Source organism: Pongo abelii, chromosome X (assembly GCF_028885655.2).
Source record: "Pongo abelii isolate AG06213 chromosome X, NHGRI_mPonAbe1-v2.0_pri, whole genome shotgun sequence".
In the NCBI taxonomy this organism is placed as follows: Eukaryota; Metazoa; Chordata; class Mammalia; order Primates; family Hominidae; genus Pongo; species Pongo abelii.
Window position 1 is genome coordinate 17,919,149 of NC_072008.2, and position 21,515 is coordinate 17,940,663.

The window sequence follows — 21,515 nt, forward strand, 5'->3', positions numbered from 1 at the left end:
GGGTGGGGGCTCCAGATCTGGCAGTTCTATTCCATGAAATGGCCTTCCCTAGGCAGAAGAGGCTCTGCCATCTTTAACTGTGGCTTTCAAGGTGACCTTGGGACTTCACTCCATCCCAGACAGCCAGTGGATAAGAGAAGAGCTTGGAGGAAAACCTAGAAAGCTTTTATGGTTGGACCAGAGGTGCACACATCCTTTCTACTCACATCCCATTGACCAGAACTCAGGCAGATGGCCACACATACAACTGCAAGAGAGACTGGGAAATGTAGTCTATCTGGGTACCTAGGAAGATAAACAAAACAGGTTTTGGGGACTAACCAGCAATCACTACCATGGTGAATTAGAGAGGGAAACAAATCCCTATGACTTTGTTTGTGAGTGTTTATTTGTGGCCAGTCTGCAAATAGCTGATGCTCAAAGAAGTCTTTGCTCTAGGAAGTTCAGAAGCTATATTTTTTTCTTTTTTTTTTTTGCTGAACTTTTAGTTTTTTGGAAGAACTCTAAGAAGACATCTGTTTAAGCCTCTCTTTTTTATCATCAAGGTTGTCCTGCCACCGTCTGAGATACTACTAAAAAACAATGCCAGCCCCAAGCTCTGACTTTCACAAGATTTGAGATGCTGTCAAAAATAAATGCCAGCTCCTCAGATTCTGTGTGAAAGAGATGCCAACACGCATCTAACTCAAACTAAAAGCTGCAGACAAGAAGCTGTACCATGCATACATTGTCACTCCTACTCCACTAAAGAACCTCACATGCAAACCAGTGAATCCATGGATTAATCATGGCAACTAAAAGGAAATATCATTTTTTCCCTTAAGCTCACACTTTGCAGAACCAGTACTTATATGTCTGTCTGTCAGAGGCTTACATCACAGATTCAGAAGGCTTACGATTTAATTCTACAATATGGTTTGCAGAAAGTCCATGTGTGTGGTCGAGATAGGGACAGTACGTGTACAATACGATACTATTCATTCGTTCATTTATTCATTCATCCATTCAATCAATATATATTGAGTAACTCCTCAATTACGAGCACTGTAGGTCCCCGGCTGAGGATACCAAGATGCAAGACACATTCACTGTGTCGTGGGTGAGTCAGCTGTGTGAACACACAATTACAATGCAGCAGGACACCTGCTGCAGTGGAAGCACGTGCAATGGCAGTGGAAGAAGCACAAGAAACAGATTATTAAAAAGGCCACTCAATTCTTGGTTATTTCTCTGATTTACTTGGCACAGAAGCATCAAGTAACTCATCAGAAATCTTCCTATGGCTCATTAGATGAAACGACTGGAAATGTGAAGAGAAAGGAAGTTCTCTAGGGCCCCAAGGGCTCTTTATTTATGCTGTCATTAGAAAGAAAGTGGGCAAAGTACTAGCAGCTGCAGACGTTGGATCTCTCCTGCGTACTAGGCATCTTGCATACTTGTCACTCATCCTGACAGGCAGGTATCACTGCCACCCACTGTACAGTTGGCATCTCTGAAGCCAGAGAGATGAAGACACTCGTCCCATTATGTAGTAGTTGGTAGACCTGAGAATTTGGCCCCTTTGACTCTAAAGAGCGACCCCTTTCCATTGCATCCCCTTACTGCCCACAGTCCATGGAAAACCAGGGAGAACAGACCCAGTGGACAGAGGGAGGCTTAGTCTCACTGCGAGGGAAAGGCAGCAAAGGATGGTGGAAGGCGTTAGTCTCAGGAGCTGATGCTCACCCCCTGGGAGTAATATGAGGATAAACTGTCGTCATTCATTCATTGATTCAATATTTATATTAAGGAACTGCTAGGTTCCATGTGCTTGGGGGATATGACAGTCAGTAGAAGAGGAGAAATAAATATGCTAAAAATTTTTTTGTCACCCATGAGAAGTAATAAAACAGGTACCTTTTCATTTTTTATGTTAATAATTAGGGAAACATAAATGATCGGCAAAGTTTTGAGAAAATCAATTTAAGCACAAGAAGATTTTGAATTGTAAAGCTCCAAACTCCTGGAGAAGATAAAGAATATATGTATAGGAAAAAAAAAAAAGACTGTGAGGACATGAACCAAAATGGTGATAGTGGCAATCTCTGGGTGGTAAGAATGCAAATGATGTTTATTCTCTTCTTGCTGTCTTCTCATACTTGTAAATGTTTTAAAGTAAGTATGTCTACTTTTATGATCATAGAAAAACAAGATTTACTACCAAGGTAAAGAAAATAAAACTCCAAAAAGCCAGAAGAGGAGGATTCCTGTGTTTCATCCCTTTCTCTCCTGGCACGTAGGCAGTGACCGGCATGTCAGCCAGACAGCTATGCCTCACTCGTACAGTAACACCCAGTGATATCTTATTTCAACACACTGCCTGATTATTTCAGAACTCACTCGCAGGAGTGGCCACAGGAGGAAATATGCACTCATCACTGAGATATTAGGGACTGAATCCTGAAACTTGGTTTTTCATTACGGCATTATGCCATTTTTCAATTAAGACAGGTTCATCTTTTTTTTTTTTTTCTTTAAAGTGCTGATGTGTAAAACCTCATTTCCTTCCTTAGCACACTTGCCTGTGGGTTTTATTTGTAATGCATTTCCATGCACTCCAACGAGTGGCAGAGAAACTGAGCTCGTGAGCTGTGTTGCGACAGTGCTCCTGGTGCTGGAAAGGAAACTGCAGCTCTGTGAGAACAATGCTCTGGAAAATCTGTAAAACCCAGTTGAACACACCTAAGGTTTGCATGAAAGGGCAGACATTACTCATGGCAGCTTTGACAGTGAGAACGGAGACAGAAAAGCCATCCAGCCCTTCAGCAATGAATGTGCCTGGATGAATTGGTCGGGTCTAATCTAGAAGCCAAGGAAGAACTAATGTCTTGATACAGTGGATTCATTGCATTATCTTTTTATTAGAAGTATTTTCCATGTTCTTGAATAAAAAAAAGATTCTGACCCTACTCCCTCAAGTATTAAATCTAGAAATGAAAATATCCTCACTCAAACTAACAGGGTATGTGAGGGGCTTAGGTTCTTAACATAAGATTCTATTTCCTGCTAGAAATATTGTTTCAGAAAAAATAGAAGCTATGATAGAAGGGCCACAGGAAACATCTGTGTATACAAACAGGCCAGCTCACTAGGAATAAAAATGCATTATGCATCACGAAAGTCTAAATATTTTTATTAACATAGTTTGTTAACTAAGAACTGAGAAATAAGGTTCCCTAAGAGTACCCCATCAAATGCTTTCTTCAATATTTCATTTTATTCTTAGGAGAGAAGTTGCTCGGAAATCTTATCTTAGATTTTCGCAATGAGTTTTCTATTAAAACTTATTTCTTTTCCATTTCAGGCAGAGCAAAGCTCTGGGCCAAGAGGGTTAGGGAATTTGTTTCATAAAACTGACAGCTTGGCGAGTATTCAATCACTCGGCACTCCACAGCCCAGGAGAACAAATAAGTCCTTTGCTGATGCCGCTCCAGACACATTACGATGTATGTTCCATAGCTTGATTCTCACCTTCCTACTTTTTGCCTCCTGCACCAAAAAGAAAAGGAGGCAGAATGCACATAGAAAAATACAATGAAACCTACGAAGAAGAGAAATTCATCAATCATACTCTCATTTGGAAGTTGGAGAAAAATGTCCTCGTTGGATATGCTATTGCTGTTTTATTCACTGTGCCTGGCTTTACCTTCCAGAAGGCCAGTTGATTCAGAGGACTCCCAGCCATTTTATTGTCCTATTCTCGGTACTCCCAGACATGTGTCTTTGCAAGCTCTGACAGAGGCTTTAATAAGGCAGATAAAGCAAGCTTGGTGGCTGCCTTTGGCCCAGGTGGTGCCAAGAACAGGTTACTGGCTTGCAGCCTGGGCATTGTCTTGGGCAGAAGAGGCCAGCCTGCCCCAAACCCTATACCAGCAAGAATCCAGCTTGGAAACTTCCTGTTTAACAAGCCTAACTCACAGCAGCCAGAGAAAGAAAACCATTACAAAATTTCTGCTCCCACCCTCTCCACCAAAACAAATTGCAGGACTGGTTTGTTTTGGTACTCATACACAAAGCTATGATTTAAAAATCCCTGTATGTGATACAACAAATCTATGCTGTTAAAAGATAGTGGCTATTGTTGGTGAGGATATTGAAGAGGGCATGAAGAAGGTTCCAGGGGCTGGTGCAGTCCGTGTCTCCTTCAGGGCACTGGTGACATCGGTGTGCTGTTTGTGAAAATTCTTCAAGATGTACACTTAATAATATATGCAATTTTGCGTATGTATGTAAGAATTTTAGACAAAAATCCACATATGAAAATTTGTGTTAGATAATTTTTAACACTTCTCCCATCCATATAGCTGGCTTTAAAAACCAAACATTACCAAGGAAAGAATAAACCATGTCACCCTACTGCTTAAAAATTGACCTATTTGAAGTGTGTGTGAAATAGACAATCTTTTAAAAATGCTGATACTATTATTTAAGGTCTAATGTCTACTCCTCATACAGTGGTACAGAGTGCCACAAATGAACAAGAAGACTCATTTTCTCTCTCAGACTCATTTTAGAGGGCAGGGTATCACTGAGGGCACTTTCCAAAGACCCAAGTCCCATTTGGGGTGGTTCTCAACTATCTGAACCACATGGCCATGGCCGAGGAATCTTATTCTTGCCTTTTTCACATCTTCCTCTAGTTTTCCCTTTCGCTTTTATTTCCCTGAACTGAATTCCTCCTAGACCACCCTCCATATTCTAGTTGTTGAGGGTTCAGGTGCCACCACGAGAATAAACTCTGAGTGCTTTTCCCTGTCACTGGTGTCCTAAGATGAGTGTGTCACCTCACTCTGCATTTTTCTTTGTGTTTCTGAATGTACCTGAAGGCTTGCACCAGGACCCAACAGGAAAAATCCCTTTCATTAGCTTCCTACTCCAAGCTCTCCACTTTGTACCATTTACAACATGTTGCCTGTTTATTTACTGAGGTTTGCTTTGCAAGAGAAATCTTTGGGATGGGGGTGGAGAAAGGAAGCTTTTGAAAACTTAAAAATTTTTAAATTTGGTTTCAGTAGAGTGATGAATAATGGAGGATTACAGTTGCTTTGCAAAATTAAAATCTGAATGGTCTACTGCTACACAAGAGTCTGCATCTTGCTGTTCCTAGAAAAATAAAAAGTCTTTTCTAATCATGATTTTAAGGATGTAGGAATGCATTATGTAAAGAAAGTGTTTTTCTCACTCAAGACGCAGTTTAACATATTTCCATGTCCAGTTAAGGACTTTCAAGTCCCAGATTCCAGCAGGACTGAAGGATTTGTTCACTCATCTGAAATTCAGCTGAAATATCTAGACAGGCATCAGATGGGTGGGATAACAAGAAGGGCATAGGGCAGTCTAGTTTCCAGGAAGGCAGGGTAAGGATCTCAGTCTCCTATTTTAAGAGAAGTGCTTCAGTTGGAACCAGAGAAGCTACTGGAAAGGGTTTGGGATATGTTCTTGCCTTTTCTATTCCCAAGCTCCTTTTCTTCTCTGTGGTGGCATCCCCATACTGACGCCAGTTCAGGTGGAAGTAAATCTCCACTGCTTTGGTTCCAATCAGCTCAGCCATCCATGTTGCAACATTTCCCCTGGCAGGTGGGGTGACTTACTCACCCCGGTTTGCCCAGGACTGTCCGAGTTTTAAAACTGAAAGTCCTGTGTCTTAAGCACCCTCTCAGTCCCAGGCAAATGAGGACAGGATGGTTGGTCATGCTAGCAGCAGGCCACCAGCTAAACCCCTCTGCCCTAGCTGGGCCCAGTCAAAGCCTGAACCAGCAGGCTCACCCAAAGTCCCCTCCTGCTTACAGAGTCTGACCTATTTAAAGCATATGTATTTGTGAAGTGCATTTAAAGCTGCGGACTGAAGGTGCTCCTGGCTGTTGACTATGTCTGTCAGGTTTTGTTTTTGTCCCCAGAATGGCTTCAAAAGGCTCTTCTGACCCATTAATTTGTTTTCATTGCATTTCCTTCAGAACTGAGGGCTCAGAATAGGATTGCCTGGGCCATACCAAGATTTTCTGACTACTCACCTAGGCCTCGCTGCAGGGAGAGGGGAGGCCAAGATACCCACTCTCTCCCTTCTTCTGAGTTTCCTGACCCACCAGGGGGCCCAAAAGACAGAAACCAGGGTGCTGTCATCATTTAGTCTGTCTATCAGCCTAATATGATTTGGCTATGTCCCTATCCAAATCTCACCTTGAATTGTAATAATCTGCATGTGTCAAGGGCAGGGCCAGGTGGACATAATTGAATCATGGGAGTGGTTTCCCCCATACTGTTCTCATGGTAGTGAATAAGTCTCACGAGATTTGATGGTTTTACAGATGCGAGTTCCCCTGCACAAGCTCTCTCTTGCCTGCGACCTTGTAAGATGTCCCTTTGCTCTTCCTTAGTCTTCCACCATGATTGTGAGGCCTCCCCAGCCATGTGGAACTGTGAGTCCATTAAATCTCTTTCCTTTATAAATTACCCAGTCTCAAGTATGTCTTTATTAGCAGCATGAGAACAGACTAATACAAAGCCATCACCCAGCCTCAGAGAGGCAGCCTCCTAGATTCTTTCTGAATCCAGCCACTAGCCTCCCCATCCGCTGCACTCCTCTACTTTGGTTCTTCCTTGCCTCTCTTTCTGGGTTCCTGAAACAGGGCCTTTTTGGTCTTCATTCCCTCCACCTTCCCCATCCCCCACCCTCCAGGACATCTCCACTGGGAAAAAGACCAAACACATAAACTAGGTCACGTCAAAAGCCTCCTGAAAACTGCTCAGGATGAAGTCCAAGGTCTTTATCAAGGCACACAAAACCCATTATGATGTGGGCCCTGCCCACCTTTTCTGCTCATCACTCAGAACTGGCCCTTTTGCTGCCTCAGTTTCTTCATCCTGCAAATGAAAATAGCTGTTTCTGAAAGTGACTGTGTAGTTGAAGTGAAAGCAAATATATTAAAGCCCTGGCCCAGTGCTTCAATTCCATCTTAGGTTTGGAGAACATGGAGTCCTTTGCCCCCAGCCACAGAAGTAGTCAAAAGGAATGAAGGGAAAGGGTGGAGCACTTGGCATAGCCCTCTGCAGAAAGCAACGAATTTGAAGGCAGCAAATAAGTATCCATATGGATAGGAGAATGAAGAGCTTCCTGTCCAAATATCCACAGTGGAGTTAACAGCGGGTTTGGCTGACTAGAGGAAAGCAGGCCTCAGCCCCTGGTGATGATGGTGACAAAGACCAGAGAGGGCCAGAGCTCTGGGACCCACTACGTGCTGGTATTTACTGAGCTGCTCATGGGTAGATGGCAGAGAGCTAAGTGGTAGGAAAATGGAAGTATTAAAAGCCCAAGAAATTTACATTTCAACACCAATTAATGGGGACAGAGCCTCTATAATAATGCAAAAGAGGACTTAACTTCATGCCTTTGGAGACTTACTTTTGGAAACAGACAAACTGAGGGAAACTTGTGTGTTAGCACTTTTTTTGTTCAATCTATTATCAGCATCTAAGTGCTGCCAGGAGCCAAGGAGGGCTGGACTGTCATAGACTGTGATTAAAATGAGCTTTAGGAAGTGCTGCCTGGCTCAAGAGAATGAATGTTGGTTTGAGACCAAGCCACAAAAAAAGACACATGATTTCTGCTCTCAAATAAAACAAAAAACGAAAAAAAAAAAGGGTAGGGGAGGGAGAGACAGAAAAGAAAAAAGCTTAGTCTCTGTAGGGGAAAACAGAAGATTTGTGCATACTCAGAAAAAAAGATTCCATATCGCTCTTTCATTTTACAAATATTCATAAGAAAAACAGCTCAACAGCTGCTTTGGTGAGTAACCTCAACTACTTCTTTCCACCTGTATTTAAAAAAAAAAAAAAAAAACAAGAACATTCTTAGCACTGCTGAAATGGAGATCAAGTGTTAAGGTGGCTGACATCACAATCTTCTTCCAGGGACCTTTCCAGACCTTCCCTGGCCTCCTGGCCACTCACACCCCCTCGCCTCTACCCCTGCCCCAGGGAGGCTGGCTTTTGCCCTCCAAAATGGACAAAGACTTTAATTAGGGTGAAGAAATAAGTGTGGGGGCACGGAGGAGTGGGGGAAAACCCAGCTTCATTATCTGTCTGTCTCACCCTTTCCTAGTCAACTTTCTGCCCTGTTTAATTACAGAGAACAGCAAATTGGACAGCAAATGGGCCTCTCTGCCTGGGCTTGCCCTAGATTGCTAGGGTGGTCAGGCAGTTCCTAGAGCCCACGTTTCTTCCTTCACCTGCAACTGGCTCTCCACCCTCTTCCTCCCAAAAGACCCCAAATTAAAATGAATGCATTCAAGAACAACTGCTAAGGAAGTGACCAAATCTAACAGTTGCCCAAATAAAGCTGGGATGACGAGGAGAGGGTAAGCTCTTCAGGACAGCAGTGGGAAGGAAGCTTCTCCCTGCTGACTTGAGCCAGCGACCACTGCTCCCTGAGGTACAGAGGCAATTCTAATGCACACTTGCCCTTGAGAACTGCTGGCTACAGGCCTCTGAGAAAAAGCAGAGCTGTGTTTTGTCTAGAGGGAGGAAGAGAGATGTAAAGTCTGCAGAGAGCAGACAGACGGAATGGTGCGGTGAAACAAGCATATTCTAGAGCTGCTACCAAAGTGTACATTCAGTAAAATCCACTTCCTCAGCCACACCAACCACATTTCTAGTGCTCCTACACTTACTTGTAGCTAGTGGCTACCATATTGGACTGTGCACAACATTTCCATCATTGCAGAAAGTTCTACTGAACCACGCTGTACAGAATCCCAGTTCCACCTCCTGTAAGTGGTGTGATCTCGTTTAAGTTACTAAACGTATCCAAGCCTCTGATTCCTTCTCTGTGAAATAGAGTTCATAATACGTATACCTACCTCATATGGTTGTTATGGAGCTGGAAATAAAATAATATATGTAAATCACCTGGTACCACTGTCCAGCCTATAGCAGGAGCTTGATAAATGATAGGTAATATAATTGCTTTTATGATTTCATGAGCAGTCATTGGAGGATGTTTCCTAATAGAATGGACATTCTGCATTGGCTAGGATGGACCCGTTCCACTATGTTTGAGTTGTACATTCCAAAGCTTGGGTAAGTGGCTCAGTTCTCAACAGGATAAGTAGTAGTGTAATTCTGAAGCAGTACCCAGTTGCTGGCAGGCCAGAAAGGTGGTATCCTAACCCAGAGTGGTAAGAGACTTGTAGTAAGGCTGCAATTCTTGAAACCAGAAAGCCTCATTTTGTGAAAGGCTTTCTTTCCTTTTCTTTTTTTCTTTTCTTCTCTCTCTTTCTCTCTCACATTAAACTCGAGCCTTCCATTTTCTTCATCCAGAAAGATGCTCAAGATACCCCATAACCTTTTTGGAAATCTCCCCCCATATAAGAAAACAAACAAAACCCAGCACAGAGAAGTTGTACAACCTACAGACACCCTCCCATGATGCTTTACTGAATGCCAGTCGAAGCTCTAGGAGAGGAGAAATGGGCTGGGAAAGTAGAGAGGGCTTCATATGTGGAGTTTTATTCAACCTTATTAGGGAATGGGGGTCACTGAATGTTCTTGAGCTAGGGTGACAAGACTAGAGAGGTGCTTTAGCAGGAGGAAGCTGATGCAGGCCTGTGGAACAGCAGCTGGGGGGAGCAATGCAACAAATCATGCAGAGCAGTGAGGAGAACAGGGCCACACTGGGGGGCCTTTTGAGGCCTGTGCTCATGACAGCAGTGGGCATGGCTGAGGAGAGGGTGAAGTGGGTCAAGCCCACGAGAACCGGCAATGGAGTTGACATTGGGAGTCAGGGATAAAGGGCCCAGGCTCTCAGCATTGAGGCTACACGCTTGTGCGTTCATGTTCAAGAGGCCAGTTTTGCCCCCTCAAACTCCTCCAAAGAAGCAATTCCATTCTTCACGTGGGCTTAGGACAAAGCCAGCTCTCTATGAGTGAGGGGTCAGAAGAGCTGAGTAAAGAAGGGACTCAGGGAAACAGCCCCAAGATCCTTCCTCAGGTTGCTGTTTCTGGCTTAGGAATCATAACAAAGCCTCTCCTTCCAGGTCTACTTGGGCTTCCTGGGTGAACCTCAGACTTTTGAATGTTATGGACGAGTAACATTTTTAAAATGAAGGATCCAATATGAGTTAGAAAACTTCTGACTTTGTCAAATCAAGATGTCAAAATACAAATGTCATCCACTATCTCTTGATAAGTTGTAAAAGAAAGTTTCACACCAAGGACAGTGGGAAAGATCATTTTGGAATACAGGGCAGTTTTGTAAAGTGGAAAGGTTTAGCTTTAAACAAAATAAATTCACTGCATTTTCACTTTTCTTCCACTTCACTGTGAAGGGGCAGAAATCCTGTCCGATACAGGCAGTGGTCTGCAAACCTGGTCTGTGGCGACCACTGGCTTATGTGACATTCTAAGATGTATCCCCTTGCAGTTTTGGCTGTAAGCTTCAGCCCTGATGACCTCAAATCCAGCTGCTCAGCCTCTATGAGCACAAACAAAGCTTGGGGTTTCTGGTGTGGCTGTGTCCAACACGGAAGGGCAGGGCAGAATTGGCCTTTTCTAACCTTCTTAAAATGCCAGTGATAGGCCAAAAAGGATCTTAGAACAAATGGCCCCATATTGATATTTTCACATTCAATAATTTCATATTTGGTCTAGAGGGTTAGTGATTCTTTTTTCATAAAAGGAAATTGCATCCAGAGCTAATTGCTCAATCTGAAATGGATCTGGACATTGTTTAGATGTTGGAAAGGAAACGGTAACATTGTAGAGCTTTCACAAAGAGGGGAGCATTATTTTAGAACAAAATTTAAATGGAAATTAATAGGAAATGTAACTCCGTATGGTTTTCAAAGCTTTGATGTGCATAGTCGAAAGAGTATCCCTATTTTGTGCTTTCCTTGACATTTTTCTTGTTTATAAAATGCAACAGGAGATTCATCAGCACAGGCTCAATCCATTCTCATCCATTGATTGCTAGCCAATCAATGGCCATTGTAATCTGAAAAAAAGTAACACTGGTTTCTATGACCCTTTCCAAGCACAGCAGTGTTCAGCTAAGCTTAATAAAGAGAAAAACAGCAAGGACCATCTGGAAAACACTCTTCCGGAGTCTCGAAAGATAGTGGCAGCCTCTGCCCAACCTGCTATAAATAAGTGTCTCAGAAACAAAACAAAACAAAACAAAACAAAAAACACCCGATTTTCAAATCTGTTTCTACTTAATACAGCTGCAATAGGGTTTATTTAGCTTTTCCCTATAGAAGGAAGACTGTTTGCATTTTTGTGACAAGTTCCTAAATGTTTTTCACAGCCATTTCCATTGCCATTATTTTGAGGAACAACATACCACTCGAACCTGTCTGTTTGCTTCTGCAGCACACAGCGGTGGCCCCAGTGGCCTCTGCACCACGAAACTGGCCTCCAACGCCCAGATTTATGATCCTGTTTCCTCTCCCAGTGTTGCAACCATCACCCGAATCCTGGCCTGCAACGGACTGGCAACTTAGAATGACCAAGTGTCACGTGCTACAAATCAATTATTTATCCGCCTGAGCCCAGCACACTGTGGATCCCTGCCAGCTAGTTGCCTCTCTCTTCATGGCAACAAGGAAGACTTCAACTGCTCTTCAAGAGATGCTGGAACTCACCAATGAAGAAGTGGTGCTGGCTTGCCAAATCCCCCAATGCTCACCTTTCCATTTTTCCTCACTGGCTAGTATGCAAGGGAATCCCACACATGACACTCTTTGGAAAAGGTCAGCCTACCTTGGATGGCTGCAAAATGAAGTGGCCTATGTTGACTTCTGCACTGAACAACTGCCCTTATCCTTTACCAGCATCCCCTGCTCCCATATCACTCCCAGAGGCTGGCAGGGGAGGGCTGACTGGGGAACACTTTCCCTGTATAATGAGTGATCCACTTCTCTGCCCTCTCCCTGCCCCCCAAACACCCATTGCATTTCTATGTATGGGCAGGGCATGGTTTGCCCCCATGACGCCTTCCTTGTATAAGGCATGACCCTCCTTTCTAGCCTTTCAAGGGACTACCAGAAAGAATATGGCTGAGGGCTTGTCCTGGTGGCAACATTTCATCTGCTGTTGCTGCCTGTAGGCATTACCAGGTGCTAGCTGCCTGAAGGAGAGTTGCTTCAAGGAAACAAATGTGTGTAAAAGGAAACAAAATTGCCAGGGGTGATGGGGGCCACCTGAATTTCAACTTCCAATCATTATGAAAAATGATCCATCTACCGAGAAAGTACTGTTGACTTTCTCTCCCAATAGTACTGGAAAACATGGAATTTAGTGGTGGGTAAAGGGCTGCTACAATCTGAAATGAGTCCATTACAATATTACGAGCAGAGCTCTCACAAGTACACTAAATGGCTAAATTAATTGGCTTGGACTTAAGATGCTACCGGAGAAATGACAGTGGGGAGGGGCTGGGGGTGGAGGAAGATGCCTGCTGTCTTTGAAGTCATGCCTGGAATCAGGTGCATATGAAAAAGAAATTAGGGAGGAATAAACCTGTTCTCTTTATGAAAAACCAGAGAAGCCACCAGTTCTTACAATGTGCCCTCCAATCACCTATGACTTATAAAATTGCCTGCCTTGAAAAAGTCTCCATGCTTATACAATCTTATAGACCCTTCCACCAACCTTAGAATTAAATCACGCACATGACCCACTTCCAACTGTTAATTAATCATGCCCATGAATTGTATTTATAAAAGTCAGAGGGGGAAAATTGTGTCTTTTATTTTGTCAAATGGAATTTTCCAAAAAAACGCAAAGTACTTATTAAATTTTGGTGTAGACAAGTGGTCTTCGACAGGGCTAATTTTGTCCCAGAGGGGACATTTGGCAAGATCTAGGGTAGGAGGATGTGGTGCTAATGGTGTCTAGTGGGTGGAGGCCAGGGATGCTGCTAAACATCTTAAGGTGCATGGGACAGTCCCCTGCAACAAACAATTCTCTGGTCTAAAATGTCAACAGGGCCAAGGTGAAGAAACCATGCTCCAGATAAAGCCAAATATGCTTGGGCTTTAACATTCATTTTTTTTTTCTTTAAAAAGGGAAAGGATCCCATTTGTTTCAAAATCTAAGGAAGGTTTACATATATGTTGACTAACATATTTACTCCTTTTCCATATAAATGAAATACATTCTCCATCTGAATCTAGGAACATTAAAGAAATATTGTGATGATGGTGGGGGTAGGTATGGGATATTTTAAATGCATATTTCATCGTCTAAATGGGTGGAAATTAATATCTCATAAAATAAAATGATTATCTAGTTATGTTCCATACAAAACCAAAATCAATACACTGTATCTTACCTAACCTGCAATTAGAGTTTTTAAAAAACTAAAACAAGGAAATGTTATTCTTTCCCATTTTTTGCTAGCTGGGCACACACTTCTGAGCATGAGGCATTAAAAAACAGGCAGACAAAAACCTTTTTTTTTAAAAAAAACCATATTTTTCCAGAGCACAAAAAGCTTCCTGAATCTTTCCTTGTATTTACTGTAGATTCAATCATTCTTTAGTGAGAAAAACATGCAGCCCATTCTCTTGGTTATGCTTGCCTGGCTTTCCAAATGCCCTCAAAACTAGGATGATGAATCACATACTTTGGCCCCATTGTGCCAATTAATAGTAAGCAAAAGAATTCCACACGGCCAAGATAGGACTTTCTGCCTGGTTGTGCGTATGGGGGTGGGGAGGGATTGTTCAGCCAATTGCTTTCAGAGAATCCTTAGAACAGGTGTTTCAGTTCCCTAAAATTCCTTTCATCCTAGAACATTCTATGTGGTTTTGCAGTGCCCCCACTTTGGGGATGGGCTTTGATCAGGAAAAACCTATGTTCCTACAGTCAGCCTGGAGCTTCCAGGCTTAAAGCACGAAGGAAAGAATGGCTGACAGCTACACCATTTCAACCCTTCCAGGCCTCCGTTTCTTTCTCTGAATTATAAGGGAAAAGTGGCCATACACACAAAGGCAAAAATAACAACAACAATAAAAACGCCCAAACACACCCAGTCTTGGCTGCCAGCACGGCCCGATTCTGCTGCTGAAAAAGAACAGTTGCTACAGTGCAGCTGGAGGAGCTTTTCCAGGGAACTGGTAATACCCTGGCTGTTAATGAATTATTTTTCGCCAGAATGTCGGATTCTTCCTGTGCTCCAGTAAACAGTCTGCTTCTGCCATGTGAAACAAAACCAACTCCTTCTGAGGAGCCCAAGGAGGTCAGCCAAGGGTCCCCTGTGAGGGCAGCCCCCTCAGGAGCCAGAGCCACAGGCGCCTGACCTGTAAATCACTGCAGTCCCAAGTTCATTATCCCATCCCTTTCCGTCTATTCATGCCATGACCAGTGCCCAGGGAAGGACCCAGGAATGATGTGATGTGATGATACCATAGTGCCAGCCAAAATCCTTCTTCTACCTCCCTGAACTCTCCTTTGGCCAGGTTTCTTCATCTGCTGTGCTATGGTTGTGTGAAGTTGACCTTCCTTGCATTTATTCTGTCTCCCTCGCAGAAATTTTATTTATGTCCTTGCTCTTGTTCTCATCAAGCTGTCAGGAAATGACAGTGTGCATTCTCTTTTTTATTTTCTCTCCTTTAAGGCTGGCCCCAGCCCCAAATAACCCACTGTCAGCATGAGGGTGTCTACTGGCGACATTACTCTCCAAGCACAAATCCCTGGGATGGATAGTACTTTAAGCTGCTACTAGAGCAGGTGTCAAGGAACTCTCCGATGGACAAGGACACCGGCCTGGGGTGGATGGGGTCGAGGAAAGGAAAGAGCCATTTCATTCAAGCCAGTCCTGCCTGTGCCCATTCTATTGGGTTTCTGGGTCCCACATTCCTCATACAGCATGAGACTGAGCCAACATGCTCATGGCTAGTTTCCACGGGGAACCTCCATCATGGCACCTGAGCTACTGAAAATCAAAATCGCTTGATGCCAGGCTGCTGTGGCTACTGACTCAGCCTCCTGCCTCCCACCTGCCATCGAGATGGACAGCATTTATGTCCCCAGAACATCTGGGGGCTGAAGTCACGAGGTTGGTTAGTTTGCTCCAGAGCAGCTCTAATAGAAATGTTTACGTAATTTAAAATTTTTTTGTAGTCACACTTAAAAAAATAAAAGAAGCCAGTAATTTTAATACTCTATCATATTTAACTAATATATTCAAAATATTATCATTATACCATGTAATCAATGCAAAGCTTATTAATGAGCTATTTTGGATTTTTTTTGTATTAAGTCATAGAAATCCCATGCATCTGTTGTATTTAATGCACATCCTAATTTGGACCAACCACTTTTCAAGCACTCTGTGGCTGCATGTGGCTAGTGGCTAGTGTGTGGGACAGTGCAGACATGCAACATTTCCATCATCATAGAAAGTTTTATTAGACAGTGCTGTGCTGAAAGACCAAAAAGTTGTGGGAAGAGGAGTGACAGGTGTGAGCAGAGTGTGCTCCAAAGTTCTTTAGAATTACTGAGTTGTTGGAGCTAATTACAGCAGAAATTGGAATTACAAGGATTGGGATGTTCAAAGAGCCCAGCCCTATGTCTAAGTAGAGATTAAAATGGGCTTTTATGAAAGGCCCTGGGACCATGCATAGTCTGAATGTGTCTGTCCCCTCCAAATTCCTGTGTTGAAATCCTAATCCCCAACGTGATGGTATTAAGAGGTGGGGCATTTGGTTGGTGATTAGATCGTGAGTGGAGCCTTCATGAATGGGATGAGTGCCCTTGTAAAAGAAGCCCTAGAGAGGTCACTTGCCCCTTCTACCATGTGAGGGCACAGCAAGAAGATGCCATCTCTGAACCATGAAAAAAGCCCTCATCAGACACTGAATCTGCCAGCATCTTGATCTTTGACTTCCCATCCTCCAGAACGGTGAGAAATACGTTTCTATCATTTATAAGTCACCCAGCCTATGGGATTTTGTTATAGCAGCCCAGATGGATGAAGGCAGACCATGCCCATGTTTTGGGGTGCTGCCCCACAGCAGTGGGAAGGCCAGCAAGTATGATCATGGCTCAAGACATCTGCTGGCTAAGCTGCCTCCATCTTAGCTGTTCTGGTCTGTTCAGGGCAGGGGCTGGGAGAGAACACCAAAATCACCTACTTCTTCCAATAACAATTCTGGGTTTGAATCTAATTTGGTGAAGCAGATACAGAAACGTGATCAAATTATGTGTGCCTGTGTGTGTGTGTGCATGTGTGTTCGTGTGTGTGTTCTTGGCAGGAGAGAGGAGGGTCATGTGTGAACTCCAGAAGTATTAACCTGGCCGCCAAAATCAGCTTCTCACCAGCTGCCATCAGAGGACAGTGAAGTGGCAGACTCAGGAGGCTCATCAAACATTGTGAGCCGTGAAGGAAAGGCCTTGAGTCTGGAAAGAATGAGATGATGGGCACCCGGGCAGACGATCAGGTGGGAGGGAGAAGTGGTAATCAGAGGCATTCTCCAAAGACAAGAGCTGCCAACTCTACAGCAAGGATGTCACCCTGATCCCCAAATCAAGCTTAATTCAGAATCCCACGCAGGCTTTTGTGTGTGGGAAGAGTGCAATTAGCCATCTTTCCCCCTCATTCTCTGAGGTCTCCCTCATATTCTGATCAGGGAGGCAGCATTCAGGAGCTCCTCATACATAGATTCAAAGCCCAGCTCCCTCGGTGGCTCCAGAATTTCTAGGAGGTTGAAGACTACCACCTGGTTGGAAGGGGGCTACAGGGCTTGCTTTAACGATATATTTGCATAGCAAGTCCCCTCCTCATTTTCCTATAGACTGTTTGTTCATTTGAGACAGTTTCTAGTTAAAAATACCTCACCCACCCTTTGGTCCCATCGTGGACTCTGAGTTAGTTGCTTAACCTTTCTGAGCCTTAGTTTCCTCACCTACAAGATGGGAATAATCTTGCCCATCTTCCAGGGATTTTGTAAAGATTAAACTGGGGCTTGTCAGCATGGAGCTACCAAGGGCTAAAACTGGAATATGACACCAGGAACTTCAGGCCCCCAACCAAACATACAAATCTCTGGATCTCTCCTTGCTGGGTCTCCCTTAATAATGATTTACAGCTCCCTCCCCACTGCCATTCACTCCATCAGTGCCATCATTTAGGCACTCAACTCTCATTTATTAAGCAACAGTTGGGTGGTGGGGACTCCAAGATGAAAGGGCACAGTCTGTCCATCTGACATAGGGTATTTCGGATCTATCTACTTGGCACATAAGTATGCACTGTGGGTGACTGGGTTGCCCACTGGTGGGCTTCCACCTTCCCCCCAGTCCCCACCAACTGGGTATCAGATTTTGCCAAGGTGGAGGGGCTAAAAGATCCAGCAGGAAGAGATCCAGAGATTTGTATGTTTGGTTAGGGGCCTGGAGTTCCTGGTGTCATACTCCAGTTTTAGTCCTTCGTGGTTCCATGCTGACGTGTCCCACTTTAATCTTTACAACGTCCATGTGAGATGGGAAAGATTATTCCCATCTTGTAGGTAAGGAAACTGAGGTTCAGACAGGTTAAAAGAAATAAATAAGAGACCTGGAGCAGGGGAATAGGGACATGTTGCCCCTTTAAATCATAACCATGAAAGTCTGAAATCAGATACACAACTGGAAATTTATCTGAGCCTCAGATTCCTTATTTGTAAAATAATTCTTCCATCACAGGGTGGCTGAGAAGGTTTTTACCGCATGTGAAGGGCCTGGCAGACAGAGGCCAACAATACATGTTAGTTCCCTTCCCAATTTCCCTCCACTACCATCCTCTCCAAAATTCTAAGCTTAGGGAAGAAGCCAGAGAACAGACGTTTCCTATTTTCTTATCATAAATTTGGAGCACGCTGTGCAGGGCTTTCTGCACATCCAGAGTATCTCCATTCTGGGTTAATGGATTTGGGAGGCCAGTCCTATCCTCAGCTTCTGGGTCATTACAGCTAGAGCATTCCCAGCAACAGCTCCTCACACACCTTCCAGTCTTTGATTTTTCTTTCTTGTAGTTCAGATGGTCCTGTCTCAGGGACTCTGTATTCTGGATACAAGAATTTGAAATGTGTCTTACAGTTCTTCCCCAACTGCCCACCAAACCGAGTTCTCACCCCAGCGATCGGCATCACTTGGAAAACTGTCTTTTCATTTGTTCCTCAGATGAACAGGTTTTCCCGGGCAAAACATCACCACTGGAGGTCTTGGCTTTTTTTTCACAACCCCCTCGGGTGCCTGAATGGTCCCCTGGGCTGGTGCCAAAGTAGTCACTACCCCCAAGTTCCAGTCTGACTTGGTTCACAATGCCTGGGCCGCCCTGGGGATGCCTCTAGTGGGCATCTGTCAGGACGAGAAGCGAGTGCCCATTTGAAGGAGACTGTGTGTATGTGGGGGTGTGGGGGCAGGTGGCTTCTCTGGGCTTGTAAGAGGCAGAGAAACTGGGATGCCACCATCTTACAATTCTCTGCCTTCCAGCCCACCCCTGGCTTCTCATGTTCCCGTTTGAGAAGAAAACTAGTCTTCATACTGTCCCCTTCCGTATTGTCCCCCTCCCACCTTGCCACCCCTCTACTGTAACAAAGGCATGTCCACACCACATTTTCAAAGTTATCACAAGTCTCTCGGCCCACCAACAACCAATTCTGATGACTCCAAAGGAGCAAGAGAGACATCTAGAAAACGGTGGGAAAGATTCCCTGAGAAAAGCACAGAAAACCTTGCCTGATGCATGCAAGGCTAAGAATTGTTTTCTCCCTGCTGGCTGCTTTTCTCTCTGTTCTAAATAGAAGCTTCCAAGAATCAGTTAAATAAAGGGATCACACCAGAGGATGCGAGATAATGCTAAACCAACAAAAACAAAGACCCAAATGAAACAGACAGAGCCATGAGAACACGCGGTTATCAAAACTTTCTTTGGCCATATCTATTTATCATCGCTGCACACCCGGGCTCTGCGGAATATCATTCTGTTGATGTCACTTATCCTCAGCAAAATATTTACACATCCTTAAAAACGCCAGATGAGGGGGGCCGGCCCGCGCACTGCCGCAAGCCGCCCCTCAAACCCCATCGCTGGGTTCTGAACAGCCCAAGACATAGGGGCACGACGGTGGATGGCACCAGCGGGCACAGGTGAGAGCTACCAACAGTTCCGGGAACACGGTCACCCAGACGCTGCGCCGTGCCCTCCCCACCTCTCCCCTACCTGACTCTGCAAGCAGCAGCCACATACCCGATATGGTGTCGGCGCCTCCTTGTCCCCCTCTCCTGCCTTTTTCATTGATTAAGTTCTCAAACCATTGTTAAAGCTGGGTTGCTTTTTCCTTGGAAAACTGGGCTAAATTCATTAAGCTTCCCTCTGCCACAAAAGGAATATTCATAAAAGTTTGGCAGGCAGAAAGGGAGACTGAGTGAGTGCCATGGTGTGGGTAACAATCCGCTCCTCCAAAGCCACCTTCTTCTTCCGTGCCCCATCCCTCTCTCCATCCATCCGTCGTGCCCCAAACCTACTCCAGGGACTTCTGATAGGGAAACACAAAGCAGCAGCTGTTTGGCAACATTTCTACCCCTCGCCAGCAACTGTGGTGGGATGCCATTTCCCCACCCAGGCGGAGCTTATCCTGAACAATAGTCGGGCTTTAAATGGCAAACAAGCAAACACACAGAGCACAACCCCAACCCCGAAAAAGCCACCGCGGAGAGAAGCAATAACTCCCTCCGCAGCAAAAGGCGCCACTGAAACGCACGCAAAAATGCAGCGAGAACGTTGCTCGGTGCCTAACATGGCAGAAAGCCCGAGCTGGTGCGGCCACCCCAGGGCTGGGCATTGGGGGGCACCGGGGCTCCCGGGGCGCCGACGCACACTCACCCGGCTCCGGGGGGGATGCGGGGCTGGCCGCGCGTCACAAAGAGGAGCCCGGCGCAATCTGGCAAAACCCAACTTTCCACCAGGCTCGCCAGGGCCGCCAGATACGTCAACAGAATCCATCTTTCGAAGGGCCTGGAAGGCGCCGGGTTTTCCGGGCCGGGGCAGAACAGCAGATCCGGAGACTGCCCGGTGCGGTGCCCGGGCACGGAGTCCGGCGTGCACCGCCCTCTGCGCCCTGTGCCAGTGCGGGCGGCGGCCCGAAACCCACTTCGGGGCCCCCGCCCCGCCGGCCGGCGCCGCCTCCCCGGCAGTCCCCGGCCCCGCCGGCCAGTGCGCGGCGCCGGGAACGGGAGCGGGGCCCCGGCGCGCCACACGGGCGGCGGCCTCGGCCCGCGTCCCCGCCCCCGCCCGGCCCTCCCAGCCGGCCCCGGCCTCCGGGCGCCGTCCTGCCCCCGGGAGCAGGCCCCTCCCCGGGCGCCGGGCCCCGCCAGGCGCGCCCAGCCCGGCGCGCCCCCTGCGTCCCGGTGGCAGCTCCGCGCGGGGAGGGCAGGGGTGACCCCGGCCCGCACGGGGGCGCCGCGGCCGCTACCTCGCAATCGCGGCCGCCGCCTCCAGGAAGCCGCGGGGTGGTCGCGGGTGCGGGAACTCTCCGGTCTGGCCTCGCCGCCGGCCGCCTGAAGGGGGTGCGCCGCGGTGGGAGCCGCCGTCGCCGCTGTCACCGAGCCGCTGTCGCCGCCGCCGCTGCTGGTTGTGCGTGAGCGTGTGTGCGCCTGTGTCCGGGCGAGTGTGTGTCTGCGTGCGGCGCCCGGCCTTTACTATATACACCAAGGGGTGGGAGGAGGCGGGGAAGGGGAGGGCTTGGGGGAGGCGGCGGAGGAGGGGGAGCAGGAGGGGGGCGAAAGGGTACCCGAGGAGGCGGCGGCGGAGGAGGGACAGGTGATCTCGCCCACGGGGAGGGCGTGGCCGTGGGCGGCGCGGGGTGCCAGGAGGAAGGGGTGTCCGGGGCGGGGAGGGGGACCTTGGGGGGAGCGCCGGGGGAGGGCCGGAGGAGCTGGGACCCTACTGCCTCCCGGCGGGCTGGGGACCATTCCAGACCCCAGGATGGAGAAGAGCGAGGAACAGAGCCCAGAAGGGAGGAAGTGGCTGGCTGATAGAAGCGGGGGAGGTGGGAAGGGCCCAGCGATCACCCGAAAATGCCAATTGTGATACCGGTGGAAGATGCTTCTCACAAGGTGGGAGATTAGGAAAGATCAAATTAGTCCACCTACATAATGTAATTTCCATCCAAGAGGTGATTCATGTATCAATCTAACCTTTATTAAGCGCCTAGTGTTTGCCAGATACTGGGCAAAGAACTGGAGTTACAGGGACGGTGACTGTATGATTGCTGACCAGTAAATAAGTAGTAGGTGTCAGTTGTACTATTGATCATTTTAAAATTGAAAACAATAAATCCTTAGAATTCTTGAGACAGCCAAGGAAGCAACCAAATTGGTTTAATGATTCTCCAAAGATGTAAAGATTTTTTTCTATTAATCAAAACAGGATGAAGATATTTGAGAGAGAATAGCAGAGCAGAAATTATTTAATCAGAGCAGAGAACAAAATGAAT

General features: G+C 46.1%; 1 protein-coding gene across 2 annotated transcripts in view; it reads right to left on the reverse strand.

Moving 5' to 3' along the window:
• Positions 1 to 20,734, reverse strand: part of RAI2 (retinoic acid induced 2) — a 62,786-nt gene extending 42,052 nt beyond the window's left edge. The window contains exon 1 of one of the 2 annotated variants that reach the window (XM_002831433.3): positions 20,493 to 20,734. The gene's annotated coding sequence lies outside the window, so the exon portion shown is untranslated. Of the gene's footprint in view, positions 1 to 19,903; positions 20,301 to 20,492 lie in introns of those variants that run through there. The other variant, XM_009234625.3, reaches the window with a different exon arrangement.
• Between the last annotated feature and the right edge of the window lie 781 nt (positions 20,735 to 21,515).